At 34.3% G+C, this 16,970-nt stretch overlaps 1 protein-coding gene and 1 pseudogene across 1 annotated transcript in view; one reads left to right on the top strand and one right to left on the bottom strand.

The window, feature by feature from the left end:
• Window positions 1-16,970, top strand: part of CNTN5 (contactin 5) — a 1,102,248-nt gene that overhangs the window by 984,196 nt on the left and 101,082 nt on the right. The window lies entirely within an intron of this gene.
• Window positions 13,633-14,476, bottom strand: LOC112840576 (peroxisomal coenzyme A diphosphatase NUDT7 pseudogene; annotated as a pseudogene).

Here is a 16,970-nt window from a genome sequence, read left to right as displayed (position 1 = left end):
TCTGAGTGAGTGGCACTTTGTCATTTTTTTTGGTGTGTTCCTGTTCAAAAGGTTATTTGAACTTTTCTCCAAATTTATATCAAGAATGTGTATCTGTATCACCCTTTTACAAAACATCAACCTTTTAAAGTGCTCGTCCTCTCATGATATTTCATTTAAATTTTTCCTTTATGTCTTTTGAAGTTATAAGGCTCATGGAATTGCAAGCTCCATATTGCAGTCAAATTTATGGAAAATTGCTTTCTTCTCTTGCTGTGGTCTGTTTTAGATTATGTGTATTTATTGTGTAGCACTTGCCTAGTAATTTAGAATGATGCTCCTAAAATTGAAGCTTTCCAAATGAATAACACAATTTAGAGGTTGATAACAAGAAACTAGGTGTCTTTACAGGGTTGTGAGGGGCAAATTTAAACCAACATTCTGCTTTGTAAGTAAAATTAAACTCAACAGGGTTTAGAACATAATTCAGGTTCAACTTTTTTGTGTTCTGCTCTTTTAGCCTTTGGCTTTATGTCTAGGAGAAAATAAAATGCATAAATGTTGAAATTACACTCAAAAGAAATTTCAAACAGGTTGCTATTGTCTGAATATTCATGCAACATTCAACTTAAGCTTTCATTCAAAGTGAGTTTGGTCAGGTCACCAATGTTCTATTATATAGTTGCTTTACTTACCTCAAATTAGTAAAAATAGCTTGCCTCTTCTGCCTGGTTGGTCTTAAACAGATTTAAAAACTTAACTAGGGGTTTTGGTTCCTCTATTTTTTTATTTTTACTATTTTTGTTAACAGCTCCTGAAAATTGAAGGAACTTGGATATTTGACTATTGCTGTTTTCCAGGTTGGCTTGTGAAATAAAACTCAAAATAGTTTTACCCTGCCATTCTTTCTCCCATTCCCATTCATTGATTTGTAAACTTGGGGAATTCTAATAGTACAGGACACAGGACATTTTAAATAGAGTTTTTCTAATGATGGCTACAATTCCAGCAGCAGAATCCTTAAAGTGCATTTATTCAAGTATGTGTCACATAAAAATGGGAACAGCAAAGACAATTCCATCATACATCTTCCTATGGAATGCCATCATTGGATTATCTCAGCAGTTCACTTTGCTCAGCATCTTACCAAGTCCTAAAATTTTTCTCCAGGCCTCATAAGGACGTCAAATTGGAGCTCAGGTGTGTAGCCCTAAGACCTTGTCATTGCCTGCTTAGAATCTGAGTGTTCGTAACTACTCTAAAGCTATATTTCCCCCAAATGCTTGTTTCCACTGTTGCTTCATTTTGCTTGTAAATGTCAGTTCTTTTATTCGCCTCTTTTCTACTATTTTTATCATCCTCCAAAAATTGAATTTTCCCATAAATAATCATCTGAAGCATAAAATCACTTGCTTTCACATATTTAATATTCAGTGAACCAGCATTATTGCAGCACCACAAGTAATTTGGAGAGCCATAATAGAAGTAATGAATGTGTTAAAATAAATTATTCTGCTGAAATACAAAAGGAAGTTAAAGCCACACCTGGACATCTGTACACAATTTAAGTCACTTATTCAAGTGTGGTATAGCAACAAAACAGAAAGTAAGACTAAACAATGCTATAGGGAAACTCTTTACAGATAGATAGAACTGTATTATGTTATCCAGGGCACAAGACATTGATCATCAAGAGGTAACATGGGAGAGTACACGATTTGTAAAGAACTGATAACTCCCAAGGAATTTGAGAGATGATCAAACACAATATTAAAGACTCCAGAGAAAGGAGTGTTAGTTTTTTGTTACTTTATTTTACAAAAATGAATGTTAGAATTATGTTTTCCCAAGCCAATATAAGAGTAGAAAACTATCTTGGTTTAAAGAATAAAATGTGTTTAGCTGAGCTGTGGTAACTGGGACCAGAACATAAGTTCTGTTTATTCTGCCAATAGGCAGAAAAAAGAGTTTAAAAATTCACTTCTTCATTCAGATTTTATATTCATATTACTCTGTTTATTAATACAAAACAGTAGGTCAAGAACTCTTAGAATAGTCAAAGAATAATCAATAATCCTTTGGCTCCTCCTGAATGCATACCTTATATGCTCTCCTTTCTCAAAACTTGGACAACAATTTTCATTTCCTGTGTTACAACTTACAGAATGAATCTGATGTTTAATAAATTGAATTTGAGAGGAAAGACTCCACCCTAGGATGTAATTTGTTGAGAGATATCTCACTGTTTTTTAACCACTCACCCCTTCTTATTCAACTTGGTGTTCAACCTGTCTTTCAACTTTATTTGCTTTAAACTTTCCATCAATCCAGTTCTATTTATTCTTTTCAAGAAAGATTTTTCCTTTAATATTTTACTTTGAGTCTCTCCCAACCCACCTAGTCACCTTTCACTGCAAATCTAAAACTACTAAAAGTTTGACTGTTTTGTTAATTAAATAAGTCAACAGGTATGTATTGATAATCTGGTATTCATTTACTCACACATTCATTTGGTACCTGCTCTGTATCAAGCTCTGAGCTAGGCACATAGATGGAAAGATGAAGGCACCAAAGTCTCAGCCCTCTGTGGGGACTTATGGCCTCAAGTGTGAGAGGCATCTTTGGGAATGGCATGAGAAACCCTAAAAAAGTAAAGCTCCCTGGAAACTTTCAGTCTTTTAGGAGAAATAATGCAATACTAGGAGACAACATTGGCATAGCTATAGGACTACATAATTTGTGGGAACCAGTGCAAACTAAAAATGCAGAGCCCCTTGGTCAAAACTTCATAAGAATTTAAAGACAATGATAGCAGAGCATTAATCCAAGTATGGAGACCTTCTTTTTTTTATGCACAATTTTTTTATTTTGAACTAGAAGTCAAAAATAATAAGCATCCATATTTCTGTCTGTTAATATACAGTGATTTTTAAAAGGAAAGAAAGCAAATTATGTAGAAGAATAATTTGTACCTGATAAGTTTTTAAAAGTTACATTACCTTAAATGTGTCTCATCAATGATGGGTGATCATGTCTCATTTTTATCTACTAATGCATTTTGAATATAAAATATTTTTATTTTGCTTTCAATTTCTTTGATACACTGACTTTTCCTAAGAAGAGGGTTAATATTTTTCATTGATTCTTAAGTTAAGATTGATATTGGTAAGCAGTTAACTTCCCCTGTTCAAGTATATCTTTCTCACCAGTAAAATTTCTTGTTTTTATTGTTTATGCCTCTAATAAAATTACATTTAATTTATGCCATTGGGAACTCTGAAGATGGGCCATAAAAACAGTGTCCTCTCTTCCTCCTCCCCCAAGAATATAATGCTTATCTAACTAAAAATTTGAGGCAAATTAAAGAGCAAGAATGGACAAAGCCATGTGTTTTAGCAACTGGAATTAAAAGAATCTGGAGCTCAGAACATATCCAGTATGGGGACCTTCTAAGGTAGGGACCCTCCCTGAGTGACTTAGCAGGTAGCACAGCCGTGAAGCCAGCCTGCCATGGCTATTATATTATGTATTGCTCTACAAGAAGAAAAGACTTTAGCAAAGGATACTAAAATACCTTTTTTTTTTTCAGTCACAACAAAGTTGTCTAAATCTGTTTTCTCATCTGTAAAATTAGCACATTGCAACCTCTTCAGAGGTTTTATTAGCTTTTTAAAGGAATTATCTTTTAATTATTCTACGCCATTTTGGAGGATTTTGTTTATTGTGTTAAAGTAATCATTAATTCATATTTCTATTTTAATTTCCACCAAAACCTCTTACCATCATGTGGTAGCTGGTGTTACCAAACTAAGTGATTTAATCTAGCCAACCGCAGAGACTTTATATTTTAGCTACTTGTGAAGTGTTACCTGTTTGTTTTGATTTGTTTTCAAATTAACCCATAGACATCAATTACTGTCTGATGGAAACCAGTTTAGGACCTTTGAATAAATTCTGTCTAAAGCATAATTTTCAGTGATTCTCAACGAGCAAGAGAGGAAAGTTTAAGAGTTCTCCACTTTTTGCCCTTGGAAGGATACAAGTACTAGAACTTTCCCAATACAAAGGGAAATTCAAGCTAGGTGAAAACGAACATATTTCCATTTTGAGAATCTGATTTGAGAATTAAGCAGTATTAATGTGTTAATGTGCTCTATCTTTATATCTCTCATAGAACTACACTTGTGAACCATGTAGATTCCAAACTGAAATAAATGCTTATCTTAGCACTGGCCTAGTTTAGCAACTGGCCACTTCTGAAAGTTTCAAGCTTTAAAATGTACAAGTATTTAACACAAGTATCTTTTGGAAGATAGAGTTTGCATAGTTTTTCTTTTTCACCATTACACAATGAACTTGTACTTGGAGATTGCACAAGCCTTCATATAGTGGAGTAATGTGTTGGACTCAAAAGAGTCTTTATTAAAAAAAAAAAGTTTCTAGTGGAAAGAAAAAGAGCCATTAGTCACAAAAGCAAAGCTGAGTTTGCCAACATTTGGGGATCACAGGACAATGACAAATGTTTTCAGTGTAATTTTAATCTTAATAGTAATAGTAAATGAATTTGCAATTAATTTATGTTTTAGAGCAGAATGGAGGTTATTCAATTAATATATTTGTTTTTGTAACATTAAAATATCTTTAAAATACATATATAAAATATTTTCCTTCTTAAAGAAAACCTAATCTTATTCATGCAGTGTCTTATTGAAATATCCTACATCACTGTGGAAATTTTAGATCACTACTATCTTTAGTATTGGATGATTATTTAAATAACTTACACCAATGACTTATTTTTCTAGCTTAGAATTGTTTGACATTAACATTTCTTTTTTTTTTTGGTTAATCGTGTGTTTGGATTCTGTGCACCACATTTAAGTTTGGTTCACTGAAGTGATAGTTGACTGAAGTGATTTGATTGATAGAAATGATTGAAACAAAACGAACAATTAAATTGTCATTGTATACAGACAACCAACTGATGGAGACTAAGTTGTGTATTTTATTCACTCAACAAATATTGAGAACTGCTAGATGCCAAGTTTTCCTTTAGTCACTGATAATTTCTGTCAATTGACTTAGACTTCTGCAGGTTTCTTGATAGGAACATTTTGCTATTTTGAAGCAAGTATGCTGACTTCACTTCCATTTTGAGAAAAATTCTAATCAGCTGGATTTTATATTATACATATTTTTGAGTCATAAACTGTAAGGTGATCACATTTCACTATGTATTTTGTTCTACAGACTAAGCTATTTTTCTTACATATCCATCTTAATATAAAAATGACATTTACTATCACTTCACATTTACACAAACTTATTGAGATAAGTTATTGGTGTGTGAGTTATGTTTTAAGTACTGTTTTTATTCATTGTTTAGTGGGTGCCTGCTATATGCCAGGACGGTGCTAAGTATGCAAGAGGGAGAAGTGAGAGATGGGATTGGGTCTAAGTGCCTTCTAATGCCATGGCAGAGAGCTTAACCTTTATGCTGAAAGTTATGGACATCGATCAAAGGACCAAAGCAGGCAGGGAACATGAGTAGATATATACTTTAAGATCATTCTGAAAACCACAGAGGGTGTTTTAGAGGAGAGCGAGACCAGTGGTTGCTAATAGACCAAGTAGGAAGTTATAGCAGTAGTCTTCACAAGAAATAAGAAAGGTCTGAAAAAGGAAATGATCATGGAGATTAAAAAAGAGTGTACATATTCAAAAAATAAGAAGGAGACAGAATCTATAGAACTTGGTAGCTCACTGTCTATGAAAAATGAGAAGGAAGAGTCAAGAATGAATGCCAATTGTGTTGCTTAATTGAGGGATCAATGGCAGTGAGACCATGCATTCTGGTTGGACCAAGACAGTTCCAAGTTAAACTAGGAGTGACAGAGTAATTATTAGTGAAACCCTTTCACTCTCAAAATTGTCCTGGTTTAGATAAATTATGTGGCCACCCTAATGAATGATCATGATTTTCATGTCGTCAGGAAAGTAAGAAGAGAAGTGGATTGGTGGTAAAGGAACAGCATTTAAGATAAGGCTCTCCAAAGAGAAATATTCTGTAAGCAAATAGATTTGTGGTTATGGAGCTAGGAGAGAAACACCAAAGTTGAGATGTAGATTTGAGCACAATCAAATAGCAATGAAAGTACAGAGATAGCATGTAAAGAATAAGAAGAGAAAAACACTCAGGCTAGAACCTCAAGAAAAACTAAAGTTAAAGAGGAGAGAAATATACAAAGATTGGGAAGTGGCTCCTGGAGACAGCAAGCTACTAGGAAGAGAGCAAGGAAATCAAGTCAAAGGGACAAAGAGAAAAGAGAATTTCAGGAAAGAAAGTAGGCAGCAGTGTCAAGTGTAAGTAAAATAAGAACCAATATCTACCATTAAGTTAAGCACTTTGAAAGTAGTTGATGAATTAGGCAAGGGTAAATTCAATGGCATGATGGGTGTAATTACCAAATTACAGTAGGTGGAAAGAGGCAAGAAATGATGTATAAAAGGAAAGCATGGACTTTGAAGTCAGACAGACCATTTCACATCTCCCAAGCTCTTACTGGTCTGTAACTTTGGACAGGTTGCTTAGCTTTAACCTTGCTCACTTTCCATTCATTCATTCAACACTGATTCATCAAATATTTATAGAGCACATAATATGTGGCAGGCACTATACTAGGAACCAGTTAGCCATGAACAACTTGTGTCCCTGACATAGAAGAACATGTCTTTTTACAATATAATATAAGAAGTGCTGTTACAGAAGTATGAGCAGCACATTTTACTCTGATCATAAGCCCCATTAATAATAAAAAAAACCAACTAGCATTTATTAAGGTTTTCTTACATACCAGGGCCTGTCCTTATACGAATTATTTCACTTTATCCATTTAGCATATCATATAAAAACAATGAGAGGAATACTATTTTTAGTTCCAATTTGCAAATAAAGAAACTAAGGCTTAGGGAGGTTTAGGACTTGTTGAATGTCACCCTAATAAGTGGAATAGTGAGTAGAGTCCAGGCAGACTAATTTCAAAATGAACATTTAAAATTATTATACTGCCTTCCATCATCAATTGCCAGATTGTTTTTATTTTATTCATTATTGTATTCCCCGGATCTACTTAGTTCCTGACACACTACAGTTCCTGACAAATATTAATAAATATTTGTGAAAGGAAGGTAGAAACAAAGAGAAGGAAAGGGCAGAGCAGGGAAGAAGAAAAGAAGGAAAAGGAAGGAAGAAAGGGGGAAAAAAGAGAAAGAGGAAGAAAGGAATAAGGAGGAAGGGGAAAGAAAAGAGTCCTATAAGAAGGAATGGAGTGACAGGCTTTGCATAGGAGTCAGAATTTTTATACATGAGCTGGTTTAAAGTCATTTGTTAAGGTAAGAAAGAGAACAGAAGATAATCTACATCATCTTGCAAATAAGCTCTTTTTCACTCTCATCTGCTTCTAAGGATAGGCCTCACGCTCTCTAATCCTCTGAAGTTTCTAATCTTTGACCACATGACCAGGAGCCTCAACATTACTGATCACCACATTCTGTCTTATATTTTGCTCTAAATGAGCACTAAGCTTACTGACAAGTCTGAACTTCCTCTGACCCCCATGTCTTGCCAATTATACAAGATGTCAAATTCTAATGATTATTTTCTCGGGACATCTTGTGGGACTTCTTATCCAGACACGCCAAGTTTTGATAGAAAAGAATCACTTCTGGACAAAATATCACCAGGAATACTAAGCAGTAATAAAGAAACAGACCTCTTTCAGCATGATCTCTTCTCATTCTCTCATTTTAAACTTTCTTATGATTGCCACAATTATGAGGGAAGTACAAAACTCCCAGCTGCTTTAAAAAGCACCTAACCTTTATTTCAATCATTGCTTCTGGCCTTTCAAACCTTCAATATTCATTGTTTCTTACCTACTCATAGGTAAATTATGCCAAAAGTCATGAAAACAAAACAACACAAATCAAAAAAATGGTGTTTGGTGTTCAGAAAGTTGTCCTTATTTAACTCACCGATATTACTTGGGCAAAATATTGGAAGTACATTTTACCTGTGTTCATTTGTTGGAATTATTTGGAAAAATCGTCTACTTACTTTTCATAGTTTTTATAGATATAGGACTAAACCAACCAGCAATCCTTTCTACCACATGACCTTTTAAATTCCCTGAATGCATTTGTTTTCTATGACTGTTACCTAGATTGTTTTAGCATGTTTTTTTTTTCAGTATTGGTAGTAATTTGTTTTCATGTAAGCCTAGAATACACAGTTTCAGAGGCCATATAGATACTACATGGCTCTACTTTCATAACCCATATGTGGTCACCAAGAACCCACGTTCCAAGCAAAAGATCTGTGGAATGTCAGCCCAATACTGGCCACACCTCCAAAACAATGGAAAATTGGTAAGTTCACTTTAGTCCCTATCCTAAAATCTTGTTTTATTTCAACCTATGTTCCAAAATACTCAATTCTTCATTGTTCTCTTGATTTTGTCTAACATAATACAGCATGTAACCTGGTCTCTGAATGATTCTTCATTGAACACAAAATCCATGAATATTGAACAGAGAGAGGACTAACACTGATTGAAAGAAAGTTTTTGCTGACTTTTACTGAAGATTAGATTTTGTCCCTAAACACCTGGCAAAGGTAATATCTCCGTTTCACTAAGTACTCCTTAATTTGGAATTACAAAGGCATTCTCTAGTGGGTTAGAGCAACTGAGGTGAGAGAGTAGGGGAGAAACTGAACAGCAGATGATGTCTGTTAATGCCAAGAAAAAAAAAATGACTTTGAATCATTCTTGGTAAAAATCTTTCTTATAAATGTCTCTCCCTCTTTTTTTTTTCATTTTTCAAAACTAGTGTGTCTAACTTTATTGCTTAGTATGTATGAGGAAATTCTAATTTGACACCTTATATGTAAAGATTGGCAGTCATGAACACATGGATCTCTACCCTGTGTTATTTATTGAGTATATCAGTAGACTTTACCTTCAGAAACTTCTGGATCATTGCTGAGGTACCTAAAAACTGAGGGGGAAAGGGAAAAAGATAGCTCCCAGCTTTATAAAAACGGTTCATTAAAATAGAAAATAACCACTATAAGATTCAAAGTGGGCAGGCATTGAAAAGCTGAGATATAAAAGTGACAGCTGCAAGGTTATTTACTGCAGTTAGAAAATAAAATTGCATAAACTTAAGGTGTATAAAAAGTAGCAAAGAAAGTTCTGCTGTGCTTGCATTTCATTTAGAAAAACATTATCTTTGAGCAACCCTGAGCACTTAGCACTAGACCTAGTTTATAGCTGGTGCTCAATAAATGTTAGTTGAATCTCAATAGCCTGATTTAAAAATGACTCAAGTTGTTTAAAATTGCTGTGATAGTAACCAGTTTATATAGTCAATATAGTGTAGCATTATAAAAATACCCCAGGCCCAGATTTCAATCTCAATCTGATACTAACTGAATAACCATAGACAAGTCATTTTACCTCTTTTGGATTCTTGATTTGTATAATAGGCATATAATATCTAATTTGTGATTTAATAGGAGAAAGAAATGAGATTTCAAATGGTAGAATGCTTCTCAGTAAATGTAGATATTATTGTTGATATTCTTAATTAGAGAAAGAATTTTTATTTCCCTAATCTTTAAGGTTAAGGAATAAATCATTGTTCTTTATGGTATATATGGGCCAGAAAATGGTATACATTTCTCCAACAATCAATCCTATTTGATTATCCATTGACTAAAATATCCAATAATATTCTGATTATTTTGTCCATCTTGTTCACTTACGATTTAATAATACATTCTAAAGGTGATTGGAAACATTTTGACTGCCTTTCCTTCCTCAGGGTCAAATTGGCATGTTGATAGATTTGGCGTAATTGTGTTCTCTCCTGGTTTATTGTCATTAGGGTAAACTGAAACACCTTCAGGGCCATCTCAGTATATTCAGTAAACTGAAGCAATGAAATCTTGCATCACTTTCCTGAAGCGGGTTGTTTATATTAGCACGTATTTACATGCATTGAAGATTCCATTGTGATGGTTTCTATCTTTGAGCAAAATGCAATAGCTATCTTAGTGTACAAAGGAATTTCCCAAATGTGAAGTAAATGCTGAAGGACTTCAAATAGTTATATAAAGGAATCAAAAGAATTAGACTGAGTTAAAAAAAAAGTTAAATACACAAATTATATTTCATTCTAGAAAAGATGTGTAGATGAGCCCATGACAGATAATTCTAAGGTGTTTTTTTCATACCAGTAACTATCATCAATATCTGCATATCTATAGCCACCAACTTGATATCACACAAAATAGCACCAAGTACATATTATAAAATTGATTTAAATCACATTATTCAATATTTTTAAAACATAAATATTCATTCTATGAATGTTTACATAGGATTTTGCCATACCTTCAGTTTAGTTGACAATAAAGCAATGCAAAAATTAAAGTAAAGGATACAAAGCTGTTACAAACCACCAAGGACACTAAAGGATTTGGAAGTATTTGTAAAATAAATACTTAGATTTTTAAAAAGTGAAACCAAATAGTATGAATGATTTTTAGGTTCCTCTGAAATTACATCTTAGATTTTAAAATATTCTAGGTCAGAAGTACAAAATTTTAAGCAATAGAAATATTTTTTAAACCACATAAGTTAATCATCTATACCAAAGCATTAGCTTTCTCATTTGTTAGCATTCTGATTTGGCTAATTTAAGTATTCATTCATCACAGAAAATTATGGCATAAAACAAGTCTCTTTGAATTATATGTTTTGTTCAGGAGGTTATTGGTTCATATAATTAGTTCTTTCATGGCAACTCAAGAAATAGAACTGTTATTAGGAAACTTCATTTGAAATACCTTATCACTGTTTCAAAGACATTTTATCACCTGATCTGTATGTATCAGTAAATCAAAGCTCATATATTTGTCTTACAACCTCAGCTCACAGAATGTTAAGTCAAGCTAATAAGTAGCATCGATCATACCCCACTGGATGAGGTAGTATGTGTTATAGACACTCTCCCTGTAATCCATCCATTATATGGAAATTACAAATTATTCAACCTCCAGGACTGCTCTATATAAATGCTCTGCAAGAGCCCCACTGTCTCCATTTCTCCAAATGAGTTAGATGGTGGCATTAGGATTGTACCAGTTCATTGTCACCATCTGACAGCAGTCATCGTTCAGTTGGTGCTGAGCTCTTAATGGTACATTGCATAATGGTATATGTCTTCTTACAGTTGTATCACAAAAAATCCTCCGAGTATAAAACAGGAGCCGTCAAGATACCCCTAAGACAATTCTTTCTCCATTATTTCTCAGGCATTGTGAGATAAGTTAACCACTTAGGGGGTAATACTCATTTTTTTTAAGTCCTTAGTAGCCTACTGATTTGCTCAGTTAGTTAAAATATGAAATGACCCTAGATACATGTTTGTCAACTTTTGTTCATTTCCACAACCATGAAACATGTCCCTGGTCTCAATGGATATCTTGTAGAACGTGTTGTTGGTATGGAAAATCATGAAAGAAAATCTAAATAAATGAGAGTAAGTACAAATGTATACTTCAGAATAAAAAAAAGAAAGTTTCCTACTTACAGTTTAGCCATAATATCATCAAAGATACCCCTCTCTTAAAGAGAATGGGTTTATAAATGTATTCCCTAATGTGTCATTGGAAATAATAATTCCAAATTCACTTCATGGTATATTTGGGAACATAAGCTACAAGGATATCTATAAATTATTCATAAGTGAATAGTGAGAGTGAACAAATTTAAAAGTCAATGCATTATTTTTTTTTGCATTGCAGAGTTGCAGTGAGTCATACACAATAAACCCAATATTGGATTTATGCAAAGTTTTGCAGAAACATGGCACCTTGCCTATTTTAGCTCCCCATATGGTATTTTCCTATAGGATTTCTTTAACTCATTTTTTCTTAGAATTTATTTAATATTTAGTTTAATAAATTAATTTCAGGATAGTATCTGGGTTGCTTGAGGTTTTTAATAAACAAGGTGATTATTTTTATTTGTTCTTGCAATTTGTACAATAGACCCTCAAATATCTATTTTCCATTTCAGAAAGATCACCTTCGATGGATGGACAGTATTATTTTTCTATTGGAATATACTCAGTGTGCACAACTTCAACTCATGTAAAACTACATTAAATATTTATGCCTGCCTAAATACCTGCAATTGTCAGCTAATTTACCTTTCATCTGAATTTTGTGATAATTGAGAAGTGTTTGTATTTTTCTAAAAAGAAGCACAGAATTCTTTAAACATCTTAAACAAAGTGATATGAAAAGTCTCACATTGGTAATTAAATGCTTCAGCCAAAAATGGCACAAGTCATTTTAGCTCACAACTCACTGGTCTGAACCAATCACTTAGCCCCAGTTAACCCAAAGAAGACAGAGTTTCAATGACAAACACACATTCACAACTTATACCTACCAGGATAAATTTCATGAAATTCCAATTTTATAAGACTAGTGTAGAGAAAGGATAGTGTCATTTTGTTTTGTTTTCTTTGTTTTCCTTACAAGTAGAAAAATCACCTACCACTGCCATGGAAACTACACTGACAACTTCAACTAAGCAACTCCAGTACAATAAGACAACATTGGAAAAGTGATTTACTGAATCATTACAATTTACATTTGCTACCAAATGTTATTGCAAAGGTTTTGCCATTTTAGTATTAACCGTTGATCATTAACATTTTCAATTATTTAAATAGGTTTTCCCCAATATCTTCCCATAGCCTCTGAGGCTTCCATTCCACTTTTGCTCTATGGTTTTCAATGGCTTCTTTCCTTTGACTTTTCTCATGTGTTATCCAGAGTGGCTTCTCATCACACTCGGATAAAATCTAAATTCATTACCATTGCCCTCAAATCCCTCTTTTATCTGGCACCTACTGACCTTTCCAACATTATCACCCTCCTCTATCCTCTTTTTTCACTTTGCTTCAACCACACCAGAATCCTTTCTGTTCCACAAATGTGCCAAACTCATCAACACTTAGGAATTCTGCCACTGAAGTTCTCTGCCTAGAAAACTTGCCCGTAATATATATAAGGCTGGCTGGCTTCTTATCATTTATTTTTCAGCTTCTTATCTAATGTTTTCTCTCTTGCCTCCACCTGATCTTCACCCCACTTTATTTTCTTCATTGCATTTATTATTATCTGAAACTATCTCATTCATTTGTTCATTGGCCTTCTTCTCTTCCCTAGAAAGTAATCTTAATCCCTAGGGTCTGGCACACAGTAAATATTTCCTCAATATTTTTCAGCAAATTATTAAGTGTATGAATAAATTACTATCTAATTCTTTTTCCTGAAGTGAATAATTACATTTTTAAAATCAGATAAATAGAAAAGGATGGACAGTGTATGAAGTAGTAATTGGATAAACAATAACCATAGGTATTTAATAGTAAATATATTGCCATGTCATACGATATGTCAATAAGGCAGACACTGTGAAATAGGAGAAAAAATTATATGGGACTAATGTGATGGGATAGGGTTTTCAGAAGTTTCCCATAGTGGCAATTACAAAACAGTTCTTTTTTTTTTTATATTCAACAAATATTTATTAAGTGCCTACTATGCGCTGGATACATGTGTACAAAACAATAACATGCTGTGGGTGAAATTATGCAACACTATGAACACATTTTTCCACTTTTGAAAGACTTTTGCTCTCTCAGGTAATACAGGGCAAGTGGGAAAAAGGCAAGGTTTTTTACCTTCAGATTGCAGGAAAAATAGTCGCACCTGTCAATTGCCGACAGCTTGTGTTACTGTTGTTCTTATGGAAAAGCACACACGAAATCCTCTTAGCTATTTGGATGGTGGTCTCATAAATCATATCTTGCTTGTAGCATACTTATTTAGTTTCAGGAAGATCTCTTCAGAGTATGAAATCAGATCATTGACATTAAACTCCATTTCAAAGATGGGATTTTCCCCAAAAATAATTAAGGCAAGCAACAGGGCAAGTTTTGCAGTTATTCCCTTGATTTGGTAAGTGACACCATCTCCAGGGTCTGTGTACTCAAAGCAATGAATAATAACGTGATGACCATAATGTGTCAGGTAACGCTGGTGGTAGACATGTGGATGCAGGAAATATTCCAGAGGCACCAGGAACACACTTTTAACTTCATCGGGATTAGGCTGGGCCTGGAAGTTGTGGTCTATAAATCCTACAACTGGGGTTATCAATGTATCACTCTTCTCTGACCGGAGGGTGAACAACAGGTGGAGTTTTCCTTCTTTTGCCAACAATGGTAAAAGGATAGAATATTTGTTAGACGACAAGTGAGAATATTTGGTCCCAACATCATGCTTTTTTAAGCGGGCCTTAGCATCATCTATCAAAGTGTTTCTGACCGGCTCCGGGGCGCACAGGGTCATGCCATCCTGCAGGGAAAAGTTTGTTTCCGGACGGAGACGGCCTCAGAAGCACTCGGCTGGGTGGACATGCGCAGAGCCCAAAACAGTTCTTTGAAGCTTGGCACTCCCATCTCTATAAATACCTTAGCATTTTTTTTCATAATTTCACCTATTTTTTGCAACATACACACATACACTCATTTTCATAAGCAATGTTGATTGAAATATTAAAAATCAATTGCAAAGAAGGATTCATATGCTGGATTCTGGCTACACATAGTATATGGGAAAGAAACTAAATAGGAATGCTAAAGAAAAGGTTTATGTGTCCACTAAAGATTTTACGTCCATGAGACAAATTTTTGAACTATCAGTTGAAACATCAGCCAGCTGACAGCCCAGAACCTTATTATCTTGCCTTATTTGCAACTGTAGGGGCCCTAACCTGTGTCCTGGAAGCTTGGCCATGTATAGTTTGATCTGTTACTTGGGACATGAACTTTCTGGCAACAGCTTTAATTTACTGCAGTAGGTGCATCCCTATATTTATTGAATCTTCCCCTGAATTTCACATGGACTCCACTTAACTTGTATGGTCACCAATTACCCTTAATTCAATTCCTACCTGAAATCTACCTACTCAATAGGTGGACATAACTTCCTTGATACCCATCATGCCAACTTTTAAACTCAGTCACCTCTGTTTCTGGTTATGAGCAAACGTGGAACATAAAGAATTTAATTGAACAATGTTGACTCAGCCCCTATAAAGTAATGTTTTTCATTTCATATAAGCTTTCAATATTGTTAGCTATATTGCTGTTTGACTGTTATTGATTCCCTAGCATCCAATGACTATTCCTGATCTTTTTGATACTCTTCAGACTCCAAACTACATCCTCCTACTTCTGCACTTCAGTGTTATCATCAAAATTTATTTCAATTGAAATTAATTGCTTTAAATTGAAAGGAAAAGTTTTGAGATCTTCCTCCAGATTTTCCCTGTATTCTAACATTATTCTTCCAATTTATCCAAGCATGAAATGCTGGAATAATGTTTCATTTCCACTCTTGACTCTTCCCCTATAATATCTAATGTGTTGGTCCACCTCCCATTTAAAAACATTTACTGGCTCTCCACTCTTTACATAACAAAGTTCAAACTCATTGTCCTGGTGTTCAAGGTCTTCCATCAATCTCCTTTTCTCCACTTTTATAGACTTCTGCTACTCTGATCAATCTTAAACTTTCCCTCTCTTTAAAAACACCTTGAATTTTCCAGCATTTTAGCATATTTGTTTACTTAGCCTCTTTTATCACCAAATAATAATAATAATAAAGTTATCTCTTCCATCTTAAGTACTAGCCCAGAGGAACTGTCTTCTTGGAGTCTTCACTAAAAAACCCCATCCTTCCAGCCTCAGTATCTAAAGAACTTTCTGTGACCTAGAAATGTGATGTACATTCCTAAGTCATTTTGGCTGGAAAATAGCAAGAGCTGCATAAGAACTAGGCCTCATGGTACCCAGTCAGCCTTCATTATTCAAAGCTGTCAAGTTTAGCTTTTTGGTTTTGTTTTTATGTGGTAACATCTCCAAACCTTTCAGCCTTCTCCTTTTCTTTTTCCTTTTTTTAAAGTCAGTGTAGCAATGAGAAACACACAGAATATTTAATTATGGGTTTATAAAATGAGGTTTTTCAATTTTGCTCCAAAAAGCTCTGATTTTCTTTCCTTTTTTTAAAGATTTTTTTATTTATTTGAGAGACAGAGAGTGCACTAACAAGTGGGGGGAGGGTCATTGGGTGAGGGAGAAGCAGACTCTCCAGTGAGCAGGGAGCCCTACATGGGGCTAAATCCCAGGACTTTGAGATCATCACCTGAGCCAAAGGCAGCTGCTTAGCCCACTGAGCCACCCAGGCACCCCTGATTTTCAATACTTTTTTGAACTTTATTGTCATAGGAATACATTGACTAAAATAGTACATCTTTAATAAGCTCCAAGTCTCTATCCAAAAGTGATCATTCCATTATCCTACAGGTAAAATTTTAAATCACTTTAATAATTTCATTGCATTGTGTGTTTGCCTATCTGGCTGTTTGCTTCTAGTTGGGCCAGCTGTTCTGTCAGTTTTCCCAATTGACTTGTTTTTTTCCAACTCCAAGTGGTTTATTTGATAATTAGATATTGTTGAAGATCCTCTTTTCAAGTATTTATGCTAATATAACCAGTCTTTGCATAGGTAAAGAAGTATTCCAGTGTTACTCTTTCACAAACCAAGGGAGTTTCAGTTATCCTTCATCTCTTAGGATGCTTGCAGTTGCAAGTAATATGAAAACTAACTCAAACTGGCTGAAACAGTAAGGAAATTTATTGGCTCATGACAGGACGCTAAAGCAGATTTTTAAATTGATTGATCCAGTATCTCAAGTTTTTTTTCCAAAGACTCAGGTTGATTCCATCTCTCCACAATGTTGGTTTTACCCTAAAGCTCACGGTAGTCATAGGCTGACTGC

Source organism: Callorhinus ursinus, unplaced genomic scaffold (assembly GCF_003265705.2).
Source record: "Callorhinus ursinus isolate GAN/ISIS: 27379988/994484 unplaced genomic scaffold, GSC_fseal_2.0 scaffold19, whole genome shotgun sequence".
Lineage (NCBI taxonomy): Eukaryota > Metazoa > Chordata > Mammalia > Carnivora > Otariidae > Callorhinus > Callorhinus ursinus.
Note: the sequence above shows the minus strand (reverse complement) of the source record. Positions and strands in the feature narration are given on the sequence as shown.